The sequence below is a fragment of the Thalassophryne amazonica genome, chromosome 9 (genome assembly GCF_902500255.1).
Source record: "Thalassophryne amazonica chromosome 9, fThaAma1.1, whole genome shotgun sequence".
NCBI classification, from domain to species: Eukaryota; Metazoa; Chordata; class Actinopteri; order Batrachoidiformes; family Batrachoididae; genus Thalassophryne; species Thalassophryne amazonica.
The window spans coordinates 63,467,410-63,495,254 of record NC_047111.1 but is presented as its reverse complement, the minus strand read 5'-3'; the positions used below and the strand labels follow the sequence as shown (position 1 = coordinate 63,495,254).

General features: G+C 41.0%; 2 long non-coding RNA genes across 2 annotated transcripts; both read left to right on the top strand.

Moving 5' to 3' along the window:
* Positions 1–1,801: 1,801 nt before the first annotated feature.
* LOC117516560 lies at positions 1,802–27,340 on the top strand. Its single transcript, XR_004562464.1, has 4 exons — positions 1,802–1,812; positions 4,673–4,683; positions 22,579–22,584; positions 27,200–27,340. It is a non-coding gene; the product is annotated as an uncharacterized LOC117516560 (long non-coding RNA).
* LOC117516559 lies at positions 9,556–20,316 on the top strand. The gene is made up of 3 exons (XR_004562463.1): positions 9,556–9,567; positions 15,805–15,810; positions 20,203–20,316. It is a non-coding gene; the product is annotated as an uncharacterized LOC117516559 (long non-coding RNA).
* Positions 27,341–27,845: the final 505 nt, after the last annotated feature.

The window sequence follows — 27,845 nt, the reverse complement described above, 5'->3', positions numbered from 1 at the left end:
TTAATGTATATTTTACAATACATCTTAATCAAAGATGCCCTAATCACTCTTATATTTGAAAGAAAGGTGCAGACTGGCACTCACTGTCACCTGACAAAGTTTGATCCTGATCTGATCCGGATTGTGGATTTTGTGGACATTTGAAATAAGTATTAAAAACACCATTTGATGTACATTATAGAAATAATGAATGTTTATGAGTTCAGTGATACGAATGATACGTACCATTCAACTCTGGCTCCCCTCATTGAATGGTATGTTCCAGCTTTCACCGAATTAAATATAATGGCTTTATTCAGGCAAATCCTGCGTTACTCCAGGAACTTTTGCTTATAGGCACCGCCCCCAGAGTATAATAGGCTGAAGCAGCTGTCAGTGCAGGGGGAGGGAGTGACAGGGAGCTTATCTCTCAGCCTTTTCTTTTCTCTCCTTTTCCCCTCCTCAACGTGTTGCTTGTCTGCACCACAGGGCTACCCTCTGCTTCTGAACCAGAGCTCTTGGTAAGTCCTTGCCGCTGCCAATTTTATTTTAGGAGGTATACTGGAGCTTCTCTGCAAAAATATCTGGAGCTGGCCACGAGTGAGAGACCTCCATGCAGCGTGCTAGCGTTTTTATACTGACCGCCGCCTATCGGCCGTTTGGAACGCCGTTAACCGGGAGGTGGCGTTTAGAACAGTGTACTGTCCGCTAGCGCTGCCATTTTGTCTGCCTCTGTCGCCAGTTAAAACGCCATTGAGGACGCCGATGTGGGCTCTATCGTCATTTTACACGCCGTTGGTTAGGGATACAATGCCGGCCGCCAATTACGGCGGTGTAAACTGCGGGACTACAGGAAGGGGAGGATGACACGGCAATTAAAAAGTATCAAACGCCGTTGTTCGCGGTGTCTCCGTCGTCAGGCTCCGTCGTCGGCTCCCGGAATTATTCGACATGTTGAATGATTTTTTTCAACGATTCCCAGTGAAGACGGAACCAAACCACGCCCCCGTACGCCGGCGTGAACTACGGCGTTTGATGCCTAAAACGGCCCGGAGGGGGCAAAATCTTTGCCGGGACGCTTCCGGGAGAGTTTACCGTCTATGTGTAAACGGTGCTTTAGTTACTTTACTGATTACTCAATTTTAAAAGTAACTAAGTTAGATTACAGTTACTTCATTAGTTACTTTCAGCAGCTCTCAACAACACCCCCTGCCACATCAACATGAAAATGATAACCCATTTTGCCAAAACTCACTTTATAGTCTCCCTTTCTTGACTTCAGTGAACATGCAAATTTGTTTTATAAAAAAATAAAAGAGTCAGTCTTTCTTGACCTCATTTAACTGTTGACAACACTTTAATGGAAAACTTACAGTTTCTAACCTACATTGTTTATAAATGCAACATTTAAATTCTTTCTCAACATTTTAGTTTTTGATATTATTATTTTATTAGTATGATGATTATTATGGTAAATGGACTGCATTTATATAGCGCTTTTTCCATCTGCATCAGACGCTCAAAGCGCTTTACAATAACGCCTCACATTTACCCCGATGTCAGGGTGCTGCCATACAAGGCGCTCGCTACACACCGGGAGCAACTAGGGGATTAAGGACCTTGTCAAAGGGCACTTAGTGATATTCCGGTCAGGCTGGGATTTGAACCAAGGATCCTCTGGTCTCAAGCCCAACGCTTAACCACTAGACCATCACCTCCCACCACCACCTTATAAGTAGTGTTAGTAGTGTGAAAAAATGTCTTCAAAAGTGGACGTTTAATATAGGGGTGTTGTGGGGGCCATGCTCCCCATACCCCTTTCCCTTTGGATTCGTCCCTGGATGGCCACCTGAGCAGGAAGAATTGATAACGTATTTATGGAAAAGCACGACCAGATTGACAGGTAGGACAGTTTTATCAGCGTTTTTACGTCATGTCATCCTGAGAAAGAAACTTTAGGTGCATTTTGGTGGAAAAAAGTATTAGTATGTGTTAATGCGTGCAGATCAGCTCTTTTTAGTGAGGACACAGAGCGGCGTTTTAAAGGAAACAAAGTGTAAAAATGCATTTGTAAAGCTCAGTGCAGGTGTGCAGCCATCACTGCGATTTGACAGACGACAACTGTTTTTCCATCTCAGAGCTGCTGCAGAAAAGCTTGCAGCGCTAAGTGGTCAGTGTGGGCAGTTCAATACAAAACCCACAATACAACAATAACAGTAATGTAAATTACTGTTATTTTTGAGTATCCTTGAGAAAGGATACTCCTCAAATATCCTTGAGTATCCTTGAATATACTCAAGGATACTTGGAGAAGTAACTTTAATCTGATTACTGATTTGGAAAGATTAAAGCATTCGATTATTTGTTAGTGAAAAAAAACGGTCAGATTAATGTAACACATTACTAAGTATTCTGCATCAACTTTCACTTTATATAGGCTGTGAAGGATTACTGTTAGCAGGATTATGTCAAAACTACTGCATGGATTTTGACGAAATTTTCAATGCAGATACATATTAGGCCATGGAAGACTCCAGTAAACTTTGGAGGTGATCTGGGTCCGGATCCAGATTCCGATCAAGTTTCACTTAAATAGGCTTTGAAGGATTACATCAAAAATACTTCACGGATTCTCAAAGAATTTTCACCACGGATACATATTAGGCCATGAAAGACTCCATTAAATTTTGGAGGTGATCTGGATTCTGTATCAAGTTTCACTTTATACTTGTATAGTCTTTGAAGGATTACATCAAAGCTACTTCTCAGATTCTGACCGAAGTTTCACCACTGACGTATATTAGGCCATGGAAGACTCCATTAAATTTTGGACATGATCCGGATCCGAATCTGGATTCTGGATCAAGATTTCACTTTATATACACAATGAAGGATTACAATTCAATTCAATTCAATTTTATTTTTATATAGCGCCAAATCACAACAAACAGTTGCCCCAAGGCGCTTTATATTGTAAGGCAAGGCCATACAATAATTATGTAAAACCCCAACTGTCAAAACGACCCCCTGTGAGCAAGCACTTGGCTACAGTGGGAAGGAAAAACTCCCTTTTAACAGGAAGAAACCTCCAGCAGAACCAGGCTCAGGGAGGAGCAGTCTTCTGCTGGGACTGGTTGGGGCTGAGGGAGAGAACCAGGAAAAAGACATGCTGTGGAGGGGAGCAGAGATCGATCACTAATGATTAAATGCAGAGTGGTGCATACAGAGCAAAAAGAGAAAGAAACAGTGCATCATGGGAACCCCCCAGCAGTCTACGTCTATAGCAGCATAACTAAAGGATGGTTCAGGGTCACCTGATCCAGCCCTAACTATAAGCTTTTGTTGTGAAAATGTAGTGACACGGACCCACAACAGGGGGCGCAAATGAACGGTCAATAGATGAGCCAAAAGGTAACAATTTAATGTTGTGAAACGTGCACAACGAACATACAGACAATCTCAGAATATAATTACAGTCCAATTACAAAGGTGACGTGTGGGCAGGCTCGAGGATAGAAGACGTCTGTCCTGAGAAGAGCCGGAACCACACGATTTCCGCCCCCACAGAACCTGGTGAATACTGGAGCCGCCAAGTCCCGAATTCCCAGGTGATCACCGTCCCCGACTGTCGGATCTGGTACTGCTGACGAAGAACAAAGACAGTCAAGTGTGGGTGTGTGTACACCCAGTAACAACAGCGGTGGGAATGCCACCTCCACCTCTCACTTAATACTTGCAGCGCGTCCTCAGAGGAAAAAGAGTGCCGTATTGCACAGCCTCCACAAAAGGACCGGAACTCCTGCAAACACTCACAATAAACAGATTCTCAATATTTCCACAAAGGCTGAGGATATTACCTCCAATGAAGTATGATATCTCGGCGATGAGGTGGAGATGACGTCTGGTCTTTATGGAGTGCGATGATGAAGAATGTGTAACAGCTGTCAGGAATTAATGAGTGACAGCTGTCACTCCCGGCTGTGTCCGTGGCGGCAGCGCCCTCTCGTGCCTGAAGCCCGCACTTCAGGCAGGGCGCCCTTTGGTGGTGGGCCAGCAGTACATCCTCTTCTGGCGGCCCACACAACAGCTTTAGCAAAAAGGAAAGTTTTAAGCCTAATCTTAAAAGGAGAGAGGGTGTCTGTCTCCCTGATCTGAATTGGGAGCTGGTTCCACAGGAGAGGAGCCTGAAAGCTGAAGGCTCTGCCTCCCATTCTACTCTTACAAACCCTAGGAACTACAAGTAAGCCTGCAGTCTGAGAGCGAAGCGCTCTATTGGGGTGATATGGTACTACAAGGTCCCTAAGATAAGATGGGACCTGATTATTCAAAACCTTATAAGTAAGAAGAAGAATTTTAAATTCTATTCTAGAATTAACAGGAAGCCAATGAAGAGAGGCCAATATGGGTGAGATATGCTTTCTCCTTCTAGTCCCCGCTAGTACTCTAGCTGCAGCATTTTGAATTAACTGAAGGCTTTTTAGGGAACTTTTAGGACAACCTGATAATAATGAATTACAATAGTCCAGCCTAGAGGAAATAAATGCATGAATAAATTTTTCAGCATCACTCTGAGACCAGACCTTTCTAATTTTAGAGATATTGTGTAAATGCAAAAAAGCAGTCCTACATATTTGTTTAATATGCGCTTTGAATGACATATCCTGATCAAAAATGACTCCAAGATTTCTCACAGTATTACTAGAGGTCAGGGTAATGCCATCCAGAGTAAGGATCTGGTTAGACACCATGTTTCTAAGATTTGTGGGGCCAAGTACAATAACTTCAGTATTATCTGAATTTAAAAGCAGGAAATTAGAGGTCATCCATGTCTTTATGTCTGTAAGACAATCCTGCAGTTTAGCTAATTGGTGTGTGTCCTCTGGCTTCATGGATAGATAAAGCTGGGTATCATCTGCGTAACAATGAAAATTTAAGCAATACTGTCTAATAATACTGCCTAAGGGAAGCATGTATAAAGTGAATAAAATTGGTCCTAGCACAGAACCTTGTGGAACTCCATAATTAACTTTAGTCTGTGAAGAAGATTCCCCATTTACATGAACAAATTGTAATCTATTAGACACATATGATTCAAACCACCGCAGCGCAGTGCCTTTAATACCTATGGCATGCTCTAATCTCTGTAATAAAATTTTATGGTCAACAGTATCAAAAGCAGCACTGAGGTCTAACAGAACAAGCACAGAGATGAGTCCACTGTCCGAGGCCATAAGAAGATCATTTGTAACCTTCACTAATGCTGTTTCTGTACTATGATGAATTCTAAAACCTGACTGAAACTCTTCAAATAGACCATTCCTCTGCAGATGATCAGTTAGCTGTTTTACAACTACCCTTTCAAGAATTTTTGAGAGAAAAGGAAGGTTGGAGATTGGCCTATAATTAGCTAAGATAGCTGGGTCAAGTGATGGCTTTTTAAGTAATGGTTTAATTACTGCCACCTTAAAAGCCTGTGGTACATAGCCAACTAACAAAGATAGATTGATCATATTTAAGATCGAAGCATTAAATAATGGTAGGGCTTCCTTGAGCAGCCTGGTAGGAATGGGGTCTAATAAACATGTTGATGGTTTGGATGAAGTAACTAATGAAAATAACTCAGACAGAACAATCGGAGAGAAAGAGTCTAACCAAATACCGGCATCACTGAAAGCAGCCAAAGATAACGATACGTCTTTGGGATGGTTATGAGTAATTTTTTCTCTAATAGTTAAAATTTTGTTAGCAAAGAAAGTCATGAAGTCATTACTAGTTAAAGTTAATGGAATACTCAGCTCAATAGAGCTCTGACTGTTTGTCAGCCTGGCTACAGTGCTGAAAAGAAACCTGGGGTTCTTATTTTCTTCAATTAGTGATGAGTAGAAAGATGTCCTAGCTTTACGGAGGGCTTTTTTTTATAGAGCAACAGACTCTTTTTCCAGGCTAAGTGAAGATCTTCTAAATTAGTGAGACGCCATTTCCTCTCCAACTTACGGGTTATCTGCTTTAAGCTACGAGTTTGTGAGTTATACCACGGAGTCAGGCACTTCTGATTTAAAGCTCTCTTTTTCAGAGGAGCTACAGCATCCAAAGTTGTCTTCAATGAGGATGTAAAACTATTGATGAGATACTCTATCTCACTTACAGAGTTTAGGTAGCTACTCTGCACTGTGTTGGTATATGGCATTAGAGAACATAAAGAAGGAATCATATCCTTAAACCTAGTTACAGCGCTTCCTGAAAGACTTCTAGTGTAATGAAACTTATTCCCCACTGCTGGGTAGTCCATCAGAGTAAATGTAAATGTTATTAAGAAATGATCAGACAGAAGGGAGTTTTCAGGGAATACTGTTAAGTCTTCTATTTCCATACCATAAGTCAGAACAAGATCTAAGATATGATTAAAGTGGTGGGTGGACTCATTTACATTTTGAGCAAAGCCAATAGAGTCTAATAATATATTAAATGTAGTGTTGAGGCTGTTATTCTCAGCATCTGTGTGGATGTTAAAATCGCCCACTATAATAATCTTATCTGAGCTAAGCACTAAGTCAGACAAAAGGTCTGAAAATTCACAGAGAAACTCACAGTAACGACCAGGTGGACGATAGATAATAACAAATAAAACTGGTTTTTGGGACTTCCAATTTGGATGGACAAGACTAAGAGTCAAGCTTTCAAATGAATTAAAGCATTGAATTAAATTAAATTAAATTGAATTAAAGATTACAATGAAGGATAAAACTACTTCACAGACTCTCACCAAATTTGCACCACAGATAGATATCAGGGCATGGAAGACTCCACTGATTTTGGAGGCAATGCAGATCTGGATCCAGATTTTGGATCAAGATTCACTTTATGTAGGCTTTGAAGGATTACATCAAAACTACTTCACAGATTCTCACCAAATTTTCACCACGGATACACATTTGGCCATGGAAGACACCATTAAATTTTGGAGGTGATCCGGATCCAGATTCTGGATCAAGATTCAACTTTATATACCCTTTGAAGGATTGCATCAAAACTGCATCAAGGATTTTGATGAAATTTTCAGCACAGATACATATTAGGCCATGGAAGATTCCACTGAATTTTGGAGGTGATCTGGATCTGGTTCCAGATTCTGGATCAAGATTCACTTTATCTAAAGTTTTATCTTATCTTATCTAGGCTTTCAAGGATTACATCCAAACTACTTCACGGATTCTCACCAAATGTGCACCACAGATAGATAATAGAGCATGGAAGACTGCACTGAATTTTGGAGGCAATCCGGATACAGATCCGTTTTCTGGATCAAGTTTCACTTTATATTGGCTTTGAAGGATTACGTCAAAACTACTTCACAGATTCTCTCTAAATTTTCATTACAGATACAGTGAGGAAAATAAATATTTGAACACCCTGCGGTTTTGCAAGTTCCCCCACTTAGAAATCATGGAGGGGTCTGAAATTTTCATCTTAGGTGTATGTCCACTGTGAGAGACATAATCTAAAAAAAAAAAAAAAAAATCTGGAAATCACAATGTATGATTTTTGAATAATAATCCGGATCCGGATTCTGGATCAAACTTTCCCTTTATATAGGTGTAGAAGGATTATGTCAAAACTGCTTCATGGATTCTCACTGAATTTGCACCAAAGACAGATATGAGGGCATGGAAAACTCCACTGAATTTTGGAGGTGATCTGGATCTGGATTGGTGGACATCAGAAATCTCTGATTGCTCTTGTTTATTTGTTAATTTATTTGTCTGCCTGTCTGTGTTTTAGCAAGATTACATCAAAACTACCACCCGGATTTTGATGAGATTATTTACCACAGATAGATATTAGACCAAGGAACACTAATTAATAAAGTAACTAGTAATCTAACTTCGTTTTTAAAACTGAGTAATCCCGTAAAGTAACAAAGTTCATTTTTTAAAGAGTAATCAGTAATTGGATTACTTTTTCAAAGTAACTGTGGCAACACTGATCATCGTAATCGCTCATGAACTCGCTGAATCTGTGCCATCCTCCCTAGCCATTGTTTACATGGCTTTGAAATGCCAGAACTCTGCTGGCGACAAGGTTCTGGGAAGCGCAGGGGAAAGGGGGGAAGCAAAAGACTCGTCAAAGAAATGTAATTGAACTGTATAAAACATGAAAAGGATATAAAAATATTTCCAAGGGATTGAGAATGCCAATCAGCAGTGTTCAAACTCTAATTAAGAAGTGGAAAATAAGGGATTCTGTTAGAACCAAATCACAGTTAGGTAGACCAGCAAAAATCCCAGCAACAACTGCCAGGAAAATATATATTAGGAGAGGGTCATCAAGGCCTGTGATGAAAGGTACACCATTCCTACTGTGAAGGAGGTGGACCGCTGATGTTTTGGGGATCAAAAAAAAAAAAAAAGGAAAATATGATGTGTAAGCTACAAAGGCACAGGAAAAGTGGTCAAAATTGATGGCAGGATGCATGTAGCATGTAATCAGAAGATCCAAAAATTTGCACCCATCAGCCCGGAAGCTGCACATGGGATGTACTTGGACGTTCCAACATGACAATAATCCAATACACAAATCGACAAGGCAAAATCCACCTGTCATTGGCTACAGGAGAATAAACCATCTCAGTCTCCTGACCTCAATATCATTGAGCCACTCTGGGGAGATCTCAAACATGCAGTTCATGCAAGATAGCCCAGGAATTTACACCAACTGGAGGCTTTTTGCCAGGAAGAATGGGCAGCTTTAACATCAGATAAAATAAAGAAGCTCATCCAAAACTACTCCAAGAGACTCCAAGCTGTCATTGATGTTAAAAGGGCCAAGTATTAAGGACTGGGGTTTGTAAACTTTTGATCAGGGTCATTTGGGTAGTTTCTGTTGTCAATATGATTTAAATAGAGTCAACGCCATTGTTTGATAAGGGCCCCTTCACATATAACACGATCGGCCTTTTTTTAATCTGATGGCCTATATGCGATCCATTTAAAACTGGGTTATTATAAAGCTGTTTAATAAATATGAAATATGATCATGTCTGAGCGCACACAGCATGGCAAGGGGCCTGTCATCTGATCGCAGCACACTGACAACTGGAAATGACAGGCTCAGTGCACATGACGTGTCACATTAAAACCACAGAGACCACCGCCTGGACAGGTACATTAATAGTTATGACAGCACCTACATACGCAATTCCATAAGAAATAACTAAAATGAATGGCGACATAACACAGAAACAGAGTGACACTTGTTTCTGGGCACTGAACGGAGAGCGGGCCGCTGACAGAAGCTGCTGTTGAGATCTCTGCTCCTGGACATACCAGCTGGGAAACACTTACCGTGTTTTGAAGGACATGAACTTGTCAGGTTTTACCCTGGCTCGGTCCTCGCCCGTTATGTTTTGTTATCAGTCTCTTCATTGATTTCCTTTTGTCTGCTTTTTTGACCATCTGTTTATTTTGCTTGTCATAGCTGCTTGTTTTCTGTTCATCACACTATAGCCACACCTTGAGTTCCGTTCTGGTTAAGTTTAGGCTTTGAGCCACCATCTTTGATTTTTGTTCATCATTGATTTTGTCACAGCTTGTTTTCTGTTCATCACACTTCAGCCACATGTTGAATTCTGTTCTGGTTAAGTTTAATTTTGATTCACTGTTTTTGATTACTTTTGTCACTAAGTTTATTTGTCAGGTTTTCCACATTTGTCTTCAGTTATATTATTCATGTCAGCTCCGTTCTAGTTTTAGCTTTGATTTTCTAGTTGTCTCACCCGATTCTGTTCATGTTTAGTTTCAATACAGTCTTGGATATTTTAGTATTGTTTGTCATGTCCATGTTGTCACTGCACTCCTTTGTCTCAGTTCTCATGCTTTCACATCCAGTTTCATTTGGATCAGTCACGTCCTCAGATCAATCCACTCTCTTGCCAATCACCTTCTCAGCTCTGTTGGCCACGCCCAGTTTTGTTTGCCACCTCCTTGTCCACCTGTCATAGCATTCTCTTGTCTCAAATAGCCTCTCCTCTTTGTTAGTCCACGCCTTCCTCCTGCCTGCTCACCACGCCTGCTCCATATCACATCCTAATTAACTCAGTGTATTTAAGATCTGCAAGTTTTCTTTTCCACTGCTTGCGCGTTGATTTTGTTGATTTTGTTATCTTCGTCCGTTATCTACACCAAAATTAAAAGTCTATAACTGTTTTATTATATGGTAAACAAGAAAATTGGGAGTTTGTCAAACATACTAAAACTGAAAAATCAATCTCAAGTTTCAGCTCTTTATTATTACTGTCATACTGCACCAACAGATCCAAAATACTTCATGAGCACAATCTCTAAAGCCCCTTTCACACCGGGGCTGCCTCGAGCTTCCTGTGGTGTTATGATGACGCAGGAATGTCTGTGTCAGGTGTGCGCAGCGGGGGCAGAGAGAAGGTGAGAACGCAGCCTGCAGGTTCTCTGCACAGAGGAATCAGAGTGCAGTTTGGCTGCAGACAGACTGTGCACTCTGATTTATCTTCTAGTTTATATTTGTGCTGAGCTGCAGGTCTGCACTCTGAGTTCTGTTATAGTTTATCTTTCCTACTTTGACCACGAGATGCGTGTGCGAGATGCACATGCTAGATGCGTGTTCGCCCGCGCGTGAACGAACCGTCTGTGAGTAAATATGGAGATGTCTGGAGTTCTACTTGATGTGGACATGTCCTGTCAATCAGTCTGTGAGCAGGACTTTTATGGACTGTATTTAAACACATTTGTGAGAGAAGACCGAGGAGCTGCTGCAGCCAGCAGCGTTTTTTTTTTTTTCTGTGCCCTTACTTTTTACTGCATTGTGTACACGGCATCGTCATGACGACGCACAACGCAACTCAAAGCGGGCCAAAGTAGGAGTTGTATCTCGTTATCTGATTGGTCATTATCGATAGAAGGCATCGCTCGATTGGCTAGCACTACGCTGCATGCGAGGTGTACTCGGCTCTACCAGCAGTCAACTTGGCATGTGGTACAGCTCAGAAAGTGGCAAATGGGCCAATCAGAAGTTGGCAAAATCACATACCATATAATAATCTGTGTACCAGACCCTGCCTGAATTATTGTTTTTATATTGAATATGGTCATAACAGCTCAAGTATCTCATGGACACGTCTCTACTCTCCAGAGTTACAATTGTGGCTCTCTTTTTGCCATAAAAGAGTCAAAGAAGTCCTTTTTTAGTGACTGGGGAAAGTACAGTCAAACTTTTCCTCCACCGTTTATTTTTTCACCTGACTCACCCAAGTGCTTGCTGCTGTTTCGAGCTCCGAGCAGGAGGAAGAGGCAGATGCGAGGCGTCCAGCCCAGCATCCAGGTGAGGCGCAGACCGGCTTTGCATCTGAGGACCGCCATGCTGGATCACCGGTGTCTACAGGAGATTCCTCTCCTCGAGGCACGCTGTGGAGTCGGTGCATCCTCATCGCCCTCTGCCGGGGTCTTCGCGGCCGGTGTTCTGGAGCTGGTGGGATGCTGGAGTTGGACCCACTGGGACGTTCGTTTCTTCCAGTGTCTGCACCTCTCTGTCAGCGTGTGGCTTCTAGACGCAACTGGAGACCGAGTAGCTGTGTCGCGTGCCTTCATCCAATCCCGCTGTGCCCGGCTGATGTGAAGACTGTGACATCACCCTCATCTCGGATGGGTCTGTTGAATGTCCGCTCAATTGCAAATAAATCTTTTTCCCTGATTGAAGTTTTTATCAGGTGTAACTTGGATTTTTTGTTCCTCACGGAGACATGGCAGAGAGAAGGGGAGTTTATTCATTTAAATTAACTCTGTCCTGATGGATGCTCCGTTTTTGGGATGCCTCGCCCCTCTCGTCAAGGAGGAGGTCTCATGATGGTCTTCAGGAACAGTTTCACTTGCAAAGTGATGAACACTCAAACCTTTCCCTCTTTTGAATCACAGGTGTTTAAAGTTGGTTCTGCTGACTCTTTTTATTGTGTGCTGATTTATCGCACTCCTCGCCATGCTGCTGTCTTTTTAAAGGACTTTAGTGACTTTTTCTCATCAATAATAAAGTTGGAAAATGTTTTAATTATTGGTGATTTTAATATTCATGTTGATGACAGCACTTCTTCCCCTGCAACGGAACTTTTAACATTGACTGAGACTTTTAATTTTGAGCAGCATGTTTCTGGTCCCACACATCAGAAAGGCCACACTTTTGACTTGGTTTTCTCTCTTGGCCTTAATGTTGCCAACCTCTGTATAGAGGATGTTCACATGAGCGATCACTGGTGTGTTTTATTTGATTTTTCTGTCACTTCTCAGCCTGTGCGACCTGAGATTAGGTCACAGAGGCGCATCATCACTGAGAACACTGCAGCTGGTTTCTCAGCCAGGTTTGAATCTAAGCTGCTCATGGAGTGTCGTAATGTGGACGGCTTTTTTCCCCACACTTTCAACAGTCATTGTGAATCCATTTTGGATGAGGTTGCACCTTTTAAATCTAATTTGGTGACTAAGAAGACCATAGCTCCTTGGTTTAATGACTGTATTCGAGATTTGAAGCAACTATGTCGGAAAACTGAGCGTTTGTGGAAGTTTTCTAAACTTGAGGTCCATAGGTTGCACCTCAGGGAACTTGTGTCCTCTTTAACCCTCTGGGGTCAACGCCGTTGTATACAACTGCTGAGACCAAATTTTACTAGAAACGTACTTTTTTTTTTTTACTGAAAAGTTAACTCCGTGGACATTCAAGCTAGCCGTCCACCATCTTTGTACTCCTCATAGAAGCTGTGCGATGACGTGCACAATGTGAGTGTCCAATCGGAATTGGTTCACCGTCACATTGTTTTCCAAAATCCAATTGTAGGGCAGATTTACCTCACGTGATGAACCAAAGATTGTTTTTAGGAGTGATGTGTTACCAGTTGGCCCTTTTGAATAGCCCCCTGGCTGTTGGCTCCAATGCGCCCTGTCGGTGAAAGTGAGCAGACGGAGGGCCTCTCATACAATCTCACGTGTTCAAACAAAGAGTGTGTGAGTATCAGCATTGCTCCACTAGTTTGCCTGTGAATGTTATTGGATAAGCCTGTGGCAAGCTCTCTCGCTCCGGCATAAAGCACTGTTTACCAGTGAGGGGGAGTGGCCGCTCCTCAACCTGTGAATGAGCCTTGAAGTGTGAAAGCTGCTTTTAGAGCAGGAGAGAATAAACACACAGTCAACTTAGAAGTAGAAGTTTGGGATGTGACCTTTATGTACAACACCTGGCAAAAATTATGGAATCACCGGCCTCGGAGGCTGTTCATTCAGTTGTTTAATTTTGTAGAAAAAAAAGCAGATCACAGATATGACACAAAACTAAAGTAATTTCAAATGGTAACGTCTGGCTTTAAGAAACACTATAAGAAATCAGGAAAAAAATTGTGGCAGTCAGTAATGGTTACTTTTTTAGACCAAGCAGAGGGAAAAAAATATGGAATCACTCAATTCTGAGGAAAAAATTATGGAATCATGAAAAACAAAAGAACGCTCCAACACATCACTAGTATTTTGTTGCACCACCTCTGGCTTTTATAACAGCTTGCAGTCTCTGAGGCATGGACTTAATGAGTGACAAACAGTACTCTTCATCAATCTGGCTCCAACTTTCTCGCTGTTGCCAGATCAGCTTTGCAGGTTGGAGCCTTGTCATGGACCATTTTCTTCAACTTCCACCAAAGATTTTCAATTGGATTAAGATCCGGACTATTTGCAGGCCATGACATTGACCCTATGTGTCTTTTTGCAAGGAATGTTTTCATAGTCTTTGCTCTATTGCAAGATGCATTATCATCTTGAAAAATGATTTCATCATCCCCAAACATCCTTTCAATTGATGGGATAAGAAAAGTGTACAAAATATCAATGTAAACTTGTGCATTTATTGATGATGTAATGACAGCCATCTCCCCAGTGCCTTTACCTGACATGCAGCCCCATATCATCAATGACTGTGGAAATTTACATGTTCTCTTCAGGCAGTCATCTTTATAAATCTCATTGGAACGGCACCAAACAAAAGTTCCAGCATCATCACCTTGCCCAATGCAGATTCGAGATTCATCACTGAATATGACTTTCATCCAGTCATCCACAGTCCACGATTGCTTTTCCTTAGCCCATTGTAACCTTGTTTTTTTCTGTTTAGGTGTTAATGATGCCTTTCGTTTAGCTTTTGTGTATGTAAATCCCATTTCCTTTAGGCGGTTTCTTACAGTTCGGTCACAGAGGTTGACTCCAGTTTCCTCCCATTTGTTCCTCATTTGTTTTGTTGTGCATTTTCGATTTTTGAGACATATTGCTTTAAGTTTTCTGTCTTGACGCTTTGATGTCTTCCTTGGTCTACCAGTATGTTTGCCTTTAACAACCTTCCCATGTTGTTTGTATTTGGTCCAGAGTTTAGACACTGCTGACTGTGAACAACCAACATCTTTTGCAACATTGCGTGATGATTGACCCTCTTTTAAGAGTTTGATAATCCTCTCCTTTGTTTTAATTGACATCTCTCATGTTGGAGCCATGATTCATGTCAGTCCACTTGGTGCAACAGCTCTCCAAGGTGTGATCACTCCTTTTTAGATGCAGACTAACGAGCAGATCTGATTTGATGCAGGTGTTAGTTTTGGGGATGAAAATTTACAGGGTGATTCCATATTTCTTTCCTCAGAATTGAGTGATTCCATATTTTTTTCCCTCTGCTTGGTCTAAAAAAGTAACCGTTACTGACTGCCACAATTTTTTTTTCCTGATTTCTTATAGTGTTTCTTGAAGCCAGAAAGTTGCCATTTGAAATTACTTTAGTTTTGTGTCGTCTGTGATCTGCTTTTTTTCTATAAAATTAAACAACTGAATGAACATCCTCCGAGGTCGGTGATTCCATAATTTTTGCCAGGGGTTGTAATAGCAGACAGAAATTTATTTGAGATGAAGACAAACAAAATGCATAGACCATTTTGTATATATTGTTCAAAATGTGCATTTGTGTTTATTGTTTGAACCTTTTTGTTGTACAGTCTTTCACACAAGACCTAAAATTACCTTTATAAAGTGTCAAAACAGTTGTTTATTATAGTTTGCTGTGTGTTTTGAATAAATGGGTGTGGAAAATTATTTTCCGCTTTACTTTTTCCTTTTTATTTCTGATTGTAAACCTTTATTACACTTATAAAACAGCACTCCCACCCGGAAACTGAACATTCTTTGAATGTTCATTGAACGTTTGCATGAGAACGTTTGCAAACATGGCATGAACATCATATGAATAAAGAATGAGGACAGGTAATGTTTGCATGCAAACACATATACATTATATATATATACATACGAGGGCTGTCCGTAAAGTATAGGTCCTTTTTATTTTTTTCAAAAACTATATGGATTTCATTCATATGTTTTTACGTCAGACATGCTTGAACCCTCGTGCGCATGCGTGAGTTTTTCCATGCCTGTCGGTGACGTCATTCGCCTGTGAGCACTCCTTGTGGGAGGAGTCGTCCAGCCCCTCGTCGGAATTCCTTTGTCTGAGAAGTTGCTGAGAGACTGGCGCTTTGTTTGATCAAAATCTTTTCTAAACCTGTGAGACACATCGAAGTGGACATGGTTCGAAAAATTAAGCTGGTTTTCAGTGAAAATTTTAACAGCTGGTGAGAGATTTTGAGGTGATTCGGTCGCTTTAAGGACTTTTCACAGTGCGAGACGTCACGCAGCGCTCTCAGGCAGCGTCATCAGCCTGTTTCAAGCTTAAAACCTCCACATTTCAGGCTCTATTGATCCAGGACGTCGTGAGAGAACAGAGAAGTTTCAGAAGAAGTCGGTTTCAGCATTTTATCCGGATATTCCACTGTTAAAGGAGATTTTTTTAATGAAAGACGTGCGGGCGGATTGCAGCGTCGGCTCACAGCCGCCGCGACGCTCCGTCACAGGAAAAACACCTCTGTTGGAAGCCTTGAGGACAAGTTGGAACATCTCCAGCTGATAAACAATTTCTCTTATACTCACTCCACTGAAAGCCATCAAAAGCCAACTGGATTTTAACAAATGGTTATCAACACGGAGGTGTTTTTCCTGTGCCGCCGCGCCGCGTCGGCTGCGTCCCGACGCGCGGACCCGTCCGCACGTCTTTCATTAAAAAAATCTCCTTTAACAGTGGAATATCCGGATAAAATGCTGAAACCGACTTCTTCTGAAACGTCTCTGTTCTCTCACGACGTCCTGGATCAATAGAGCCTGAAATGTGGAGGTTTTAAGCTTGAAACAGGCTGATGACGCTGCCTGAGAGCGCTGCGCGACGTCTCGCACTGTGAAAAGTCCTTAAAGCGACAGAATCACCTCAAAATCTCTCACCAGCTGTTAAAAATTTCACTGAAAACCAGCTTAATTTTTCGAACCATGTCCACTTCGATGTGTCTCACAGGTTTAGAAAAAATTTTGATCAAACAAAGCGCCAGTCTCTCAGCAACTTCTCAGACAAAGGAATTCCGACGAGGGGCTGGACGACTCCTCCCACAAGGAGTGCTCACAGGCGAATGACGTCACCGACAGGCGTGGAAAAACTCACGCATGCGCACGAGGGTTCAAGCATGTCTGACGTAAAAACATATGAATGAAATCCATATAGTTTTTGAAAAAAATAAAAAGGACCTATACTTTACGGACAGCCCTCGTATATGTGCCCTTTATTGTGTTATCGGTGTATCACATATATTCACCTCTATATGTTTATATTGCTGTTGTAGGATAAACTCAATAACATTTTATTTACATTTTAATGGCATCTAAAGGAGGACATGCATGTGCACATGCATAAGCTTCTGAAAAATGTGGAAGTTATCTTCAACTGCAGGATGTGTGTGCACTGCAAGATGTCTTGTGTTATCAGGTGGTGAAAACAGCGTTTTCCATTTTCAAAGTGTTTTTCAGTCGCTTTTACATAATATATGATAGACATGTTAGATTTACACAGAAATGAAGCTGTTTTGGAGTGGATTCTGCCATGTTGCATTAGCAGCCAGAGAGAGACCAGACATCACGGTGCATCTCTACTGTGACTGGCTGTCACAACCCCCCCCCCCCCCCAAAAAAAGACAGATTTGCAAGATTGTTAGTTTCTCAAACCTGTAATCTGGGTCAGGAAGAAGTTCAGGATGGTCCCGTCTATACTTGTACTCGGATAGGACATCTTCGGATTATGGACAATTGTAGAAATTATGGTAGTACTGTCCATTGATGTGATATTTATTGCAGCCGCCATGACAACTCTGTAAATTTGTGGCACGTCCCTGGCAAGGCTGCCTTTGACGGTTCCTGACTTGTCCTGACTGCCAAAGATAAACAGGAGCCGAAGCGTACAAGCCGCCCCTGACGATGCTTGTTGCCGTATCCTTCCCTTGTTCCATTCCAGGGGTGTATGCAGTTAAGGTATTGATTAGGGCATTCCTTTGGTGCCTGGTTCCCTTGTCCTCACCATCAAGTCTGTCATTAGTACTCTTGAGGTGCAAGTTGAAAATTTACATTGTTAGTCATAACCAATTATATATATATATTTACTGTTCAGATACCGTATAATTTGAGCGGCATGGTCATAACTGGTATTCAACTCAACACCTTATTGCATAGGGCCTATATTTTTAACAAGTTGTTTATTTTACTTGCAGAATTTTCTCAAGTTAGTTATCAGCGAGGTATACCACACTGGTGAAAGCAGATCAGACATAAATGATTAATCCTCTGTACCCACTGCTATTGTGTAAAGGGCCTTTCACACCACATGCTTTGGAAGCATCAGAGGCATCACAAATCGGTCTAAAAAGCATTATTTTCAATGAAACACCTAGCTTTTTACAGGCGTCAGAAGTGTTGCATCAAAAGCCGAGCTAAAACAGACACTTCTGCTGGGAGCATGCTGTTTTGAAACAAGGTTCGGTCAGATCGGCACACAGAAATGATCACACAGACTGCATTTTGCTAGAACAAAAAGGCGTATATTTATTCCCCACAAAAGCAGTTACATCAAGCACAAGTGGTTGCAGCGCATGAAACATCTCTTTCTCTCTTACCGTGACGCCTTTAAGGTGGAGAGCCAACACCTTCGGCAGAGTGCGCTTGTCAACCGGCTGGGCGTTCGTACGTAAACCCGCAGCAGACTCTGTCGGAGCATGGCTCTGCCCCCTCTTTTCTAGTGTGTGCGCAAAGGGAGGGTGAGTGGCCATTTCAAACTCCCTGGCGCACATAATTCCTTTAATCAACAGGCATCAAAAAGGTATTTCCTTTTACAAAAACATAATAAAAGCAGTTCTTCACTCCCAGTTCAGAATGACCCCAGCATGCTTCACTCCCAGTCGTTAGTGGCTAAAAAAAAAACAAAGTTGTGCAATCAGTGTAATAATAACAAGTACATCATTAGGGTTACTTTAAGACAGGGGCAAAACAACATAATCTTTTTCTCCACACATTCCACTCTTAGTGTTTTGCACCAGTCAATTTATGTAACCACTAGCAGATTCAGGTAATCCTGGACCTGCCATAGCATTTCCCACATTTCTTCTAGTGATTCACAAACAAAATTTTGAGTAATATAGTCTTGATTATACCTGTTCCAAACAATATACTCATATACAAAACCCGATGTTGTGGGGTCTAATGTGACATTGTATTCGTTCACTCCAAAAGGATCATGAATTAAAGTTAATTTCATCTCATTCGTTGAAATATTACCCATTCCACCTCTCGCCTTAAACGTATAACATAGATACATGTAAAAATGTTACAAAAAGTCATCACACATATTGCTATAATTAATATTATCAAAGGTGGCACTAAGGTACTCCTGGCAGTGACAGACATCCCTGAAAAGATATCCCACCAATGGTGTGCTGATGCTTGCTGTACTAATTTTGCCACATGTTTGACCCGGTCACTAGCTATCAATGTAGACACCATGAGACTGGAGACGTTGGACGTATGTGACTATTAATTGCTGAATTTCCGTAGATTGTTCCAATGCGCATTTGAAACGCTCCAGGGAAAGACTCCATGGGGAATGCAATACATCCCATTGTACCGAAGTCAGCCGACTCGATACAGAATAATTAGTCAAACGATACGTCCGGTTTCCCCAATGCCATAAGTGCACATTGTTCAGGCAGCCAGTAAACGGAACCGAAGGTACTTGTGAATTGTTTCTCATTGTTGCAACACACAGAGCATGTGGGCCAATTTGCCACAACATTTCTCTTGGTGTTTCCCTGGTCCAATCACAAAGTACAACCTCTGAGTCGGTTAGACATGGATTGGCATATCCCATTTGCAGCACACAGGCCATACCTTTATCTGTGGTATCACACATTTTGGTATCAAAAGTCGTATTAGTTTTTGGTTCTAACCACTCTCCATCCATATGCAAGAACCAATAGCCATTAGTCGTAATTACCGGTAACACTTGATATTTACAAACAACCTTTGGTTGTGTCACATTGTACTGGGTCCAGTGTCCAGTACATACTGTTTCATTACACTGTGTAAATTCTGGATGTAACTTTAACCATAAGGTATCAGTTATATTCCAAATCAATTTCCAATCATGATAGTTCCCTGTGGTAAGTATACGCTGAAATCTTTCTCTTTGAGCTTCAGCATGAAGAGTTTGTATAGCACATGCTGTCCAATTTCCCATATGAGATAAATTTTGGAAGACATTAAATGTTTCATTCCATAATGCCAATTGCCATTTGAAATTCTTTTGCCACAAATTAGTATTTTGTACTTGCCCTACTAAGGCTTTAGGCAACCATTCTCCTACCTGATGGATTACTTGAGACGAATATTTCCCTGTGTTTGATAACATTGTTCTGGTCACTTCATTATCAACTGTGTTTGATACTCCTAAGACAGTTCCTGTTCCTCCTAATAGAGTGTCATACCACGCCCTTCGACGTCTTTTGCAAATTGGAATCTTTGGAAAGGTAATTTGCCAATATACCTTTGTTTTCACAGTTGATGCATACATGTACTAAAGATGATATAATCAGTTGACACCCTTTACCTATCACTGGTATATTGTAATTCTTATAACATTGTCTACATTTGTAGATAGTACAATCACTAGTCAAATTTCCAAATGAACATTGTTCATTAGCTGCACAAGTAAAATTGTCTTGGGTCCTGCTTTGGGTGCTGTTTTTCCATGAAAGAGTCACCACTTGATCAGCAACCACCAGTTGATGTCCTTCTGTCATTCCCCAGCAACAGGGGACCATGGCACCACCTACAAGGAGGAGTATGACCCAGCAGCCGACACCTCCAATCCCGGGGCTTCCACTGGTTGCCATGACGACGCCCACCTCCTGTGGTTCTTGATCACCCGATCAGCAACTCCCACCAGGGCATCAAGCCTAGACAACACAAGTGTAACTACGGGTAGAATGACAACGGTTAGTCTTCTCTTACATAACACTTTGATACAGGCACATTTACCCATTTTTCTTCACCCTGATAGAGTATACTAACAGTTGCATTATTCCCTTGAGCTATAATTTCTGCCGCCTTAGGCGGTCCGTTAGGTTGTTTAACCCAAACTTTGGCACCTGCTTGATCTGAGGAACCAAAACCTTGTGTTCCTCTTGTAGTTATCACTACAGGTTTTGGTATTTCCTGTACCATTCCCATTTCACAAGGCTTGATTACCAATTGAGCAATTTTATCTCCTTTGTTCAATATCATAGGTTGTTCTCCAAACAATCTACAAACCACTCCAATTTCACCTTGATAATCTGCATCTATCACTCCGGCTTGAATAGTTAGCCCTTTGAGTGATAGACCACTACGTGGCAGGACATGCCCATATGTCCCTTTTGGACACTGTAAACCTAGTCCTGTTTTTACCACTTGAATTTGGTGAGGTACCAATGTAACAGTTGCCAATGTTCTCAAATCCAGTCCTGCTGAGCCTGGAGTTGCTCTGACAGGTAATTCCGCTTGTGGATCAATTTTCCACATTTTGATGCTGTCAGTAGTATGCTCTATCATTTCTCCTGAAATCATCCTTATCAATGGTGTGGATCCGGACCCTATAGGTCGATTGTTTAACTGATCCACTGCAGTAGTCAAGTCCTGTTTCCATTGTCGCATTGTGCGATCTTTTGACAGCTTCAATAGGGTCTTTAAGGAGCCCATTCATTCGTTCTACTAGTCCCGCCGCTTGCGGGTAATAGGGAATATGATAAATCCATTCAACATGATGTTCTTTGGCCCACTCTTTTACTTTATTCCCCGTAAAATGAGTACCATTATCAGTTTGAACCTGTACTGGTCTGAGCTGGTCCCTGAATTTTTTCTGGATTGCCATGAATTAATGAGGCCTCCGCTCCTGTGTCCACTAAAGCCGAAGTAACTTGAACTGATTTAATCCAAGAGGCTTCTTTTTTTTTTAAACAGGTGCAACTTATACACCAGAAAATACAGTACTAGTAACAATAAATTCCCACTTTCCACATATAACATTTCTGCAACTAATTCATTGTAAATCAAGACTCAAGACAGCAGGTGTGTTTAACATTCCTGAACATGACAGACGTGTCAAAATGAGTGCACACAAATCCATCATCATCTCTAAAATACCTCCCAATGGAGCTTTCTCTTTAACCTCCACCCGTTTTAACATCTCACATAAAACCGGTGGAGTCGCGGTGGGAATTGCTCCAGTCCACGACCCAGGGCGTCCCCCACGTCGCCGTAGAAGCTGGCCTATTTCTTTAGAAGTGATCCCATCCCACCCAGGGACCACTTCTTCCTGTTGAGATGCCTCCTCTGCATCCTTCTTTCCCAATCTAAAGCAAGACTCCTGCTGAGATGCCACCTCCGCATCTCTCTTTCCCAATCTAAAGCAAGACATTTCTGTGTGTAGTCTGAGCGTAACCGTATCCTGCCGACAACGCCACAAATGTTTTGAAACAAGGTTCGGTCAGATCGGCACACAGAAATGATCACACAGACTGCATTTTGCTAGAACAAAAAGGCGTATATTTATTCCCCACAAAAGCAGTTACATCAAGCACAAGTGGTTGCAGCGCATGAAACATCTCTTTCTCTCTTACCGTGACGCCTTTAAGGTGGAGAGCCAACACCTTCGGCAGAGTGCGCTTGTCAACCGGCTGGGCGTTCGTACGTAAACCCGCAGCAGACTCTGTCGGAGCATGGCTCTGCCCCCTCTTTTCTAGTGTGTGCGCAAAGGGAGGGTGAGTGGCCATTTCAAACTCCCTGGCGCACATAATTCCTTTAATCAACAGGCATCAAAAAGGTATTTCCTTTTACAAAAACATAATAAAAGCAGTTCTTCACTCCCAGTTCAGAATGACCCCAGCATGCTTCACTCCCAGTCGTTAGTGGCTAAAAAAACAAAGTTGTGCAATCAGTGTAATAATAACAAGTACATCATTAGGGTTACTTTAAGACAGGGGCAAAACAACATAATCTTTTTCTCCACACACGTGCGCATTCCTGCTTGTCGACAGGCTGACATTCAAAGTTCAACCAAATCCAGCGTTCGGCGCTCTGAACTGTGACAAAGCTTCGCACTGTCCAATAGAAACGTGTCAGGTCCAAACATGGAAGACTAGTGGCAGAAACCACTGATCTCTACGAAACAGAAATGAGTCACAGGACTGTTCATTTACACAGAGCAGTTTTCTGAAGAAAAATCCTTGCAAATTTTTTTTAACCCCAAAATTATTTTGATTGTGGAATCAATTTGCTATATTAAAGCTTTTTTTTGGTTCATCGATACACATACAACATGGCGATCATTCAGCCTTCCTCTGGAAAAAAATCAGAGTGAAAATCTCCGCCCCCCTGCTGCATGTGACATGTCAGGGCATAGGGAGGCGTTGACACAACGCGACTGACAACGCATTGGGAGGTGTTGCCTGACGCGTATAAATCATACAATGTGAAAGGCCCTTTAGTTACTAGTTTCCATAAATACAGCATGTTTCATAATGTACTGTGTAAAAAAAAAAAAAAAAAACAGCAAAACTTTATTGAAGTGAAGAGGATCTAACAAACAGAAAATACATTAACTCACTTCTTCAAGTGACTTCACTGGAAGGCCCATTACTTCCAGGCACTGCTTGTAATTGGTTTAAGCCCACACTTCTGGTTTAGCTGGCCATTCTTCGGTTGATCGTCCCAGCAGAGCCCACATTGTTCTCTCTCTTGGTATGTCTGGGAACCGACACTTTCAAGGACGGTCCAAGGATGCAGTGCATGAACTTTGTCATTCAGCTGTTTGATATTGTGAATGATGTCATTCTGCTTCTCCTGGAACACAAAATGTATATAGATCCACATGTTACAACCTTAATACAGAAGTTCTCACTTTATTAAATCCTATGCTTCACAAATGATTAAGCCAATGCTGTTGACCTTTCATCATGAGCATGGACAAATCTGTGAATGAACTAAGTGATGAAAGTGAGCCATGCATGGAAAAAAAAACCCTGACAGTTCTTGGCAAGGCCCTGGCGGGGTCTGGTGGTTGTCCCCCAGAAAAATGTGAAATCTCAAATGCATTCTGGTGCTTTCTCAGCTCTAGTTACCCACCAAAAGAATCTCCAAAAATTAATTTCTTTGTAGGGACAGGTCAGTTTTTCCGCTCCAGATAAGGTGGTAAACCTCAGTAGTACAGCATAGAAGTCCTTATGTTTCAAGTGTATGGTACCATAGAAAGTATGCACACACTATGCAAATGAAACATTATGCAAGGGACACAGATTTTTTTATATAAGTTTTATATAAGAAATTCTGAAACTTTATATCAGCAATAAATAAACATGTTTATTGAGTAACAGGGCCTGTAAATTATTTCTTTAAGGAAGGAAAGTTAGCATATACAACTTCTTTACTGACAGATTTTACTCTATTTTCAAATTATACCCCAAATAGAACAGAGTATTTCTTGCCAGAAATGTTTGAATATTTTGCTTGCTGAATGTGAATTTTACAATCTACTGGCACAAGACACTATACAGTCTTATTTAACCATTACAGTACAAACCTCTGCATAAGGATCAGGCTGATGTGAATCAACTGCAGGCACACACTCAACCCACTGATCAGATGGAGGATTCACTGATTCAACAACTCTTACGGCAGCCGGCATGGTTGCTGTTGGGGGGGAACAAGCAATAATCTAAAAATATTATCACAAACTTATCTTCATAAAGTCTCTTTCTGGGCACTGACATTACTTAAACTTCAATTGTGGCAACAGCTAATAAAACACAAAGTATATATTTTAGTCATTTTTTAGTCAAAATATTAATTAGGCCTGTGCCTCGCTGTGTGCTAGTCAAAAATGTGTTGGTTTGGTTCCCATTAATCCATGGCTGGCATAATCAAGCTTCAAGCAAGTTTTATTATTTCTGGCTAAAACAAGTTTGTGCTCACATCAGGTTCCGTTACCTTAAAGTGTCTTTTGATATTCAGTGTCGATATCACGGCACAAAGGCTACCTGATGGTAGCTATGTGGTGTTTCTTCGTGAGGAAACCCAGTCGACGAGCATCCAGCGTTAGTCTCCTCTTCTGCTCTCAGTGGTCTCTTAATCATAGTATAGAGATTGAACAGGCAAATTAATTTGTGGAACACAAACTTTTATTTGCTAAAACAGAACAGAGTTGAGTGCTGTAACTCAGCTAAGTCTTCTTCTTCTGTTCTGTTAAACAGCGGGTTTTAACCCAACTCGGTGCACTACTGCCACCAACTGGTTCGTGAGCAGCACTGCAAGCAACTGTGAAGCAGCAAGTATATTAACAAAATCATTTAATAGTAAATAGATCTATGTACACAAACTACTTTAAATAAAATAAATTCATTTGAATTGTATCCTCTGACAATGTTGGTCAAACGTTTTTTAAAATAAAGCACTATAGTGTTTCAGACGTTCTGACCCAATTATTACACTAGTTTTGTGAGACAGCATTTCTCTGAGCTGATAAACCTGCTCTGCCTTTACCTTTAACCAAAAAAGGAACCAAACGCTTTTGCTAGAAATGTGTTAACTTAATTGGCAATACTTGAATGTATAATGTGATTACAGGAAATTCTACACAATGATCACTGATGCTTTTTTTTTTTTTTACCAGAATGAGTATGTTGCATTTTACATACAGAAAGGATTGTATCCAGGTGTTACAATTATATTGTGTACAATGTACATGTTATACCCTGGATAATTATAACATCATGCCTCACTGCAAACATGAATTAAGCAGCTGATATTAAAGGAATCAGAAAGCAAGAAATATGCTGTTATGGTAACAATTCCCAGCAAACACTGTTCAACTGTGACATGAAGTCATCCTCAAATGAGGCCTGAGTGAAACACTAAACCCTGGACAAATGTTCATTCTGGAAATGTGAAATGTAGTTGATTTCTGCCACTGTAACGTGTGTGACTGTTATATTCATCTCATGTTCAGCATGTTTGTTTAAAAACTTGTTTGAACTGCAAGTTGTGAAGTGACTAGTAAAAATATTATTTGTCTGTGAGCTGTTTTATTAAAATGTCAATGCTTCCTGCTCATGCATGTTGAAAACATTATTTTGTAAATCAATTTTTAATACCTTTAATGTATTTTTCCTTATTTACAAAAATGCTAAAGATATGCTTTTATAAAATTTGGCAAAATGTATGTAACTCAGGAGTCCAAAATTAAATTAATGGTTTCCTGTAATGTGAAATTTTACATATATATATATATATATACACACACACACTTTTCTTTAGAGGCAAGCTTTACACATACAACATGAACATTATGTGAATGTTCGCAAACACACTGAACATTAAGCATGCATTCTATGAACATTTGATTGATTTTTGCAAATGTTTGCTTACATGTTTGTCTAATGTTTGCTTCCATGCAAACATTAGACAAACATCACAAACATTAAATGAACATTTGCAAATTTGCTGAACAGTAAATGAACATTCTATGAACGTTCAGTTGATGTTCGCAAATTTTCGCTTCCATGCAAACATTAGACAGACATCACAAACATTACATGAACGTTCACAAACTTGCTGAACAGTAAACAAATATACTATGAAAGTTTGTTTGATGTTCGCTTCCGGATGGCATATATATTCTGAAAGTACAGGTTGTCCTGAAAAAAAGAGACATAAAACTTGATTGTGGGATGCAGCGAGAGCTGTTAACAGCAATAATAAAACATTTATGCCAGGCGAGTGAACTGTCCAAAAAAATGCACCGTTCTAGTCTTATTAGATCTCTCCTTCGCATTTGACAGTCGATCATAAAATCCTTCAAACAAGACTACGCAGTTCACCTGTTGTTTGTAAGGTCATAGTTTTAGTGTCACTGCAAATCAGATCATTTCTGATGCTGCCAGTTTGATGTGTGGTGTACCCCAGGGTTCTGTTTTGGGCACAATTTTGTTTATGTTCTATGTTTTTCCCTTGGGAAAGATTATCCAGGAGTTTGTTGATGTTTGTTATCATTTATTTGCTGATGACACTTACTGCTCATTTAAAGCCTCTGAGATCCAGAAATTGGACTGCCTTGAGAAAAAAAAAAACAATGGCTCGGCGAAAATTGCCTGCAGTTAAATTCGGATAAAACCAAGGTGCTGGTGGTTTCCCCCAATGATGTAATTCTGGGGATTAAACAGTATTTAGGTCTTTTGAGCTCATCTGCAAAACCCTGAGAAATGTAGGCATTATCTTTGATAAAGAAATGTCATTTGAGCATCATTCCAGGCAGCTAACCAAAAATTGTTTCTACCAGTTGAAGAAGATTTCCAAACACAGATCAATTATTTCAAAAGATGATCTTGAGTTGATTATTCATGCATTTGTATCTTCTCGTTTGGACTACTGCAAGTTTGTTTTCCTGTCTAAACAAAAAGGAGCTGTCCCATCTGGAGCAGGTCCAAAATTCTGCAGCAAGGCTGCTGTCTTGCACAAATAAAAGGACTCATATTTCTCCTTTTTTAAAGTCCCTTCATTGGCTCCCAATGTCGTTTGTTTCCATTTTAAAATCCTGGTGTTGACTTTTAGAGCTTTGCATGGCCAGGCTCCCCCCTACATTAGAGACCTGTTATGTCCCTACACTCCCTCTCACAGCTTGAGGTCAGTGGATCAGAACCTTCTAAGGGTCCCTCGTACCCACTTTAAGACCAGAGGAGATCTTTCCAGGCCGTTGCGCCGAGGCTCTGGAATGATCTCCCTTTGTCTCTTCATTCACTGGACTCTGTTGATGTTTTTAAGAGAAAACTTAAAACCCATGTGTTTCTCCAGGCATTCAATTCGTAGTAGTGAGAGGGCTGTTTTATGACCACTGTAAATGTCTTAGTGTTATTTTATTGTGATGTTAATTGTATTTTTACAGAATTTTTATCTATGTGTGCCTTTTGTGAAGCACTTTGTGACTTCCCTTGTGTGTGAAAGGTGCTATATAAATAAACATTACTTACTTACTTAATTAAAGCCTTTTTCTTATTCCACCACCTGCCTGGGTGTCTGCATTTTGCTCCCTACCACCTGCTGTGCCCTGACTACCTGTGAATCATGACAGAACTAACAATTTTCCTCCATGAGGCGTGTGTCTCTGCCTGCTGTCCACACATGGAAATACATAAAACATCATTCACCTTTGCACCAGGCTGCAGCAGCCACACACAGTGCACCTTAGCTGCGGGCCGGCCCGACGTGTGTCCATACATTGTGTAATTTCTCTTTTTTGAAAACATACATTTATCTCCTTGTTGATTTTAGGCAATTCACGCTCCTGTTATAAGACAGCAATTGTAGTGCAGTGGTAAAGTTTCCGAT